This window comes from Loxodonta africana, chromosome 23 (assembly GCF_030014295.1).
Source record: "Loxodonta africana isolate mLoxAfr1 chromosome 23, mLoxAfr1.hap2, whole genome shotgun sequence".
Classification (NCBI taxonomy): domain Eukaryota; kingdom Metazoa; phylum Chordata; class Mammalia; order Proboscidea; family Elephantidae; genus Loxodonta; species Loxodonta africana.
This window is the reverse complement of record NC_087364.1, coordinates 12,196,599-12,202,598: the sequence shown is the minus strand read 5'-3', so window position 1 is coordinate 12,202,598 and position 6,000 is coordinate 12,196,599.

Here is a 6,000-nt window from a genome sequence, read left to right as displayed (position 1 = left end):
CTAGAGTGGCCCTCCATGTACCCTGACATTTCAGAGCAGATCTCCGAGAAATCTGAGAATCCTAAATTGAAACCTGGCATCCCAGGGCTCTATGGTCTATTTGTCATGGTAGAAGGATAGGTCATATTTTATGTAACAGCTTGTTAGCGTGATTGGTAACTCTTACAGATTTAGACAAATGGTATGTGGGTCTCTCTTCCTATTCTTGTCCTGGGACCTGTAACTGTTTAAACTGTATTTTATATGACAAACAATGAATCAGAGGAGAAAGGCATCACAGTGGACTTCTGTGAGCTGTGAAAAAGGGCTCCATGAGAACTTACTGCAAATCATGGTATGATAGGATAGAAGGAGACCGCTGAAATGACCTATTGATTACCTATTTTGGGGAATAGGTGAGCCCTGGTGGTGCAGTGGTTAAGAGCTCAGCGGCTAACCAAGTCGGCAGTTCAAATCCACTAGCTGCTCCTTGGTAATCCATAGGGTCGCTATAAATTGGAATTCACTTGATGGCAATGGGTTTGGTTTTTGGTTTTATGGGAAAAGGAGTCCCTGGGTGGTACAAACCGTGGTGCTCCGCTACTAACCAAAAGGTTGGCAGTGTGAATCCACCCAGAGGTGCCTTGGAAGAAAGGCCTGGTGATCTGCTTCTGAAAAATCAGCCACTATAAACCCTATGGGACGCAGTCGTAGTTTGACACACATGGGGTCACCGTGAGTTGGAATCGACTTGACAGCAACTGTTTTTTTTTTTTTAATTATGGGAATCTTAGAATTATTCTCAAAATTGAAAAATAAAAAAAATTGCACATTTAGTCATTCAAGTATTTTGCAAAACAAAACCCAGGAAGGCTAGGCAGATAGTTACAGAGCTGGGCCCAAACTCTTGGCTACCAGCTCTTCCCCTTCCCCATCCGCTTCCGCTGGTCTGGGAGGAGCAGCTGCTTTGCAAAAACAGGAGTGCAGCAGGAAGTTCAAGGAAAGGCAGACAGGAGACCTGAGCTTACCAGGTCTGAAACTTTGGCTAACTGGAGGTGAGTGAATGCCTCCCCTTCTACATCTGAAAACCCAGCCTGAAGTAGCCATCTTTGAAATCTTGTATCGATCTTTAAAAGAACAGGAATTGTATATTCTGTTCTCTACCAAGTCTTTGGAAACAGATTGAGCGTGGAACTCACTGCCCCTTAATTGGTAACTTTCAGCGAGTTAGTCTACCTCTGAACCTCAGTTGGCACATCTGTAAAATGGGGGTAATGATACCACCTTACAGGGTTGGTGTGAGGATTAAATGATATAATAATGTGTATCAAGAGTGCTTTGTGCTTACTGATGGTTAGTTGAGGAGCCCCTCCCTCCCATGTGTGGGAACAGAACTTCCCTAATGAACTAGTCACCCAACCCCACTGCCATTGAGTCGATTCTGACCCATAGTGACCCCATAGGGTTTCCAAGGCTGTAAATCTCTACAGGAGCAGACTGTCACATCTTTCTCCTGTGGAGCTGCTGGTGGTTTCAAACCACTAACATTTTTTGGTGAGCAGTCAATTGCTTTAACCACTGCGCCACCAGGGCTCCTTTGTAGGGTCATATAGCCTTATCATGTACATCAGGACAGAATTGTTTAGTGTTTAGAGAGTATGTTGCAACTTCTTCTTTGGGAAAACGATATGCTAGCGACAGCTGAGCTCTGAAGAACTGAGGGCATGTCACGTCATGATGGACACAGAAGCAATGCTGAGGCCTGAGAAGCTCACTGCACAGCAGCTCACAACCCGCTCAGATTCTTGGATGAAGGGCAAGCTTTCCCTTCCAGAGCTCCAATCTAATTTTGTCAGCGAGGAGGGGCGATAGGGCTTACTTTGTAATAATCCTTCTAATCCTATGATGATATGCATGTTCTAATGAGCTTGTTAAGATGCAGTAACGTCCTTCTGTGGATATTTAGGGGGGATATCTGAGTTGCTGGGGAAGCTATGGATATGTTTATATGTTGTACAGAGAGGATCAGGATTAGGTATTTCATAGTGTTTCAGGAACATCAGCAATCACCTCAAATATGAAATTTATATAAGCCCCAAAATGAAATTAGGGAAAGTGAGCCCCTCAACGGTGCAAGTGCTTAACACACTTAGCTGCTCACCGAAAGGTTGGTGGTTCAAGTCCACTAAGAGACACCTTGTAAGAAAGTCCTGGCAATTTACTTCCAAAAAAATCAGGCAACGAAGACCCCACGGAGCACAGTACTCCTGTGACACACTTGGAGTAGCAATGAGTCGAGTCAACTTGACAGCAACTGGTTTGGTTTCTGGTCTGGGAAATATGACTTCCGTGGTGTGTGTTCTCCTGGCAGGGGACTATGAATTCTAAAATGAAATGAAATGTTAAATTGCGTACAGCCTTATCTAGGTCGCAGCAAAGGAACGGAATTGCTCTTCCCCATCTCCTTCCCCTCTGAAGTTTAATTCAGGACTGGGGACTAGCCCAGGAAGAAAGTAAAATTATATATATATATGTATATTTGTTTTTATTTATATATATATAGGGCACTAGCCCATAAACCAATACTTCTGACCCTCTCCTCTAACCATCAAGTCAAATTGAGAGGGTTGGTTAGATGATGACACGGAGGCCTCTTCCACTTCAAAAACCCTGTGATTCTTAAGCAAATGGGTGACCTACCTAGCTTCATGTCAGAACATCAGTTCTGATTTTACAGGATTCCTCCAAGTATAAGAGAACACATAGGGTCTTTAGTCCAAGGCCTCCCCTCCCCTATGCACACAGTGGTCTTGGTTGCTGGTGGTCTCCTCAATGGACAGGCAAAACTTGCTTCTAGGTGTTGGTCAGCATTGTTGGTCTGTCCTCTCAGTTGGCTAGTCATTTTTCCAGGGCTTTGACATTGTGTTTACTCACTCAAGTTCCAAAGTACCCACAGTGTTTATCACCAGATGTCTGAGCACAGCGATGACTGTATTGTCTACATTTAGACGAGACACTGGGCTGTGTGTGATACATTCTTTTTAGCTCAGTTAATTTGGGATAAGTTAACATTTTAGTTCTATTTGTCATGGTTCATTAATTATGTTGACTACTGATGGAACATCACATTCTTGGAGCCCCATCTGTCTGCATTAGTGTCGTTTAGTGTTTTGCAAAGTGCTCTGAGGGGCTCTGCAGGTCCAACACAGAAAGAGTAAAGGGTATAAGGGCCAATCCAGAAGAGGCTCGCTCTTTCTTCAACAAGTGTTGTTGTTGGGTGCCGTTGAGTCGATTTTGACTCCTAGTGACTCCATGTGACAGGGCAGAACTGCCCCATAGGATTTTCCAGGCTGTAATCTTCAAGGAAGCAGATTGCCAGGTCTTTCTCCCATGAAGCTGCTGAGTGGGTTTGAATTGCCACACGGAAGAAATTGGAGGGAAAGAAGGGTACACTGGCACCAAGCAAGCCCAAAACCCAGCAGAACAAATTACATTAGCTCTCAAGGCTTGAGAATAACCCTGTGTTCTCCGGGACTATCTGGCAAGGGCCCTCCCCTTCAGTATCTGGGTGTTGGCCACACTCTCTGGATTCTGCGTAGAGGCACCTCAAACCTGGGAGTCAGCCTTCAGGTCTGCTGGGACCACAGCTCTGCCCCCTCAGCTTTGGACATGAACATGCACATTAAAAGAAAAACATTCAATTAAAAATAAATGACTTAAGTTTTATCAAAGAAATCATTAACATTAGGGATAAAGAAGAAAAAGGGAAAAATAGAATATCCTTGAATACTATTTGCTAGAAACTGTTGGAAACCTTACTTTCAAGAGAAAATTTGGTTCACTAAGACCTTCCTTTACCCATCGAGAACAACTTTCCAAAGGAACTCAATCACCACAAATATAAGCTGGTCAATTTGCCACGGTGATATAAATGCTTCCTCTGACTTAGAATCATACGACATGGGTTTTAGGGCAAGAAGAGGCCTTAAACACCATGTAATTTGACACTTTCATTTTACAGATGAGAAGACAAAATCCAGGAGATTAAGTGACTTGTCTAAGGCCATACAACTAAGACAGAGTCAACGCAGGGCCTAGAATCTAGTTTTCTTGACTGGAGGGTCAACTATATTCTTTCTTTTCACAGAAAAATGGTAGAATTATCAAAGAGAATTTTGACTAAAGTCTATTTTGCCTCACGTGTTTCCCTCATTTAGCCTATTTCTCCCACTTGAAAAGAGGTGGAATGGGGTATATCAACAGTGTGGTTAGTATTGCTTCCCACACCAAAACACAAGCAAAGCCTTAGACCCTTAAAGCACCGCTGCAGTGGCAACTTCATGTGACCAGCAGCCAAGGCAGCTCGTGGGTTTTGTCCTCCACTCACTCACAGAGCCAGATGGCCTAGTGCAGAACACAGCCTCCATAATGGTTCCAGGACCGGCAGCATCAGCATCGCCTGAGAAAGTGTTAGAAATGCATATTCTTAGGTCCCACCCCAGACCTAATTTTTTTTTTTTTTTTTTTTACCCCAGACCTAATCGATCAGAAACTCTGAGAAAGGGGTTCAAAACACTCTGTGTTTTAAAAGGTCCTCCAGTTGATTCTCATGCATGCTAAAGTTTGAGAACCATTAGTCTACACCAGGGCTTCAAACTGGTTCATTCTGCATTCCTAGCAACTTTCCTGCTGAGAACTTGTATTTCCACCCCAGAAATACTGAATCAGAATCTACATTTTAACAAGGTCCTCAGGCAATTGTTATGTTTTACTTCCTGGAAATGTGTTAGAAATGCAAATTCTCAGGGGTTAGGACAGAAGTGGTTTGAAGCCCTGGTCTATACAACCAATACAGTGGCTACCATAATAGAAATTAAGAGTTCCATCCGAGAGGTAGTTCTCTATCATATAAAATGCCAACTCTTTTTGCAGGTGCATTTTGTTACCTAAATTTCATAGCACAGGCATAAAACTTTCCTGACAGTAATTGGTTCAGATTGCTAGTGGGAGCCCATTCTCAGCTTTATTCAAGATTATTTGGTTTTTTGTTTTATTCTGCTTTGTTTTGTTTTATTTTCCACAGATAATGGAGGTTACTGTCAATGCAGAAATGATCAAGAGACGGGGGCAACTGTCCCAAGAGCACAGAGACTATATGATCTCTCTTACTTCCTCTTGTTTTTCTACCTCCTCCACCTGTAGCTCCATCTCAGCCTGCCGATCACTATTGACTCTTTTGCCCCCACTAACTGCTGCTAATATGGCCCCAGTCCCTTTAGCACCCATAACAGCCACCTCTGTCCCTTTTCCCTTCACGTTTTGACTGCTACCCTTCCACAGCTACCCCTCAATTACCACCAACGCTGCACTTCCAACTCCCACCATTACCCTCACCAACACTGTGTTATTTCCATTTAAAGGTGAGAAAGCTAAGGTACAGAAATGTTAAATAACTCTCCCAAGGCAATACAGCTGGTTAGTGGTGGAGGTTGGACACCAACCCAGCAGTCTGACCCTAGAGCTCACCCTCCTAACCAAGACAACACATTGTCCAATCCATACTTCAAGATCATCTAGTCTTTTATACACTGGAGTTACTCATATATTAAAAAAAAAAGATTTATCATGGGAAATTTCAAACACATAAAAGTTGAAGAAAAAACCTAATGAATTCTCAGGTACCCATTTCTCAGCTTCAACAATTAACCATTTATGACTAACCCTGTGTCATCTATACCTCCATCAAGTATCCACTCATCCAGACATTTTGATTCCACCCATAAATATTTCACTACATACCTCTACAGTTTAAAATATAATCACCATACCATTATCAAATCTAAAAAAGATTAACAATGATGCTTTCGTGTCATTAAATCTACTCACTGCTGGAGTTCAGAGGTGAGAGAAAGCTCAACATAGTGGAATGTGCAAAATTTCCAAAGCTTGAGAGAAAAGGCATTTCAAAAGGGCAGGAAGATGTAAGCCCAAAGCCAGATACAGAAAAGAACAAGACATGTT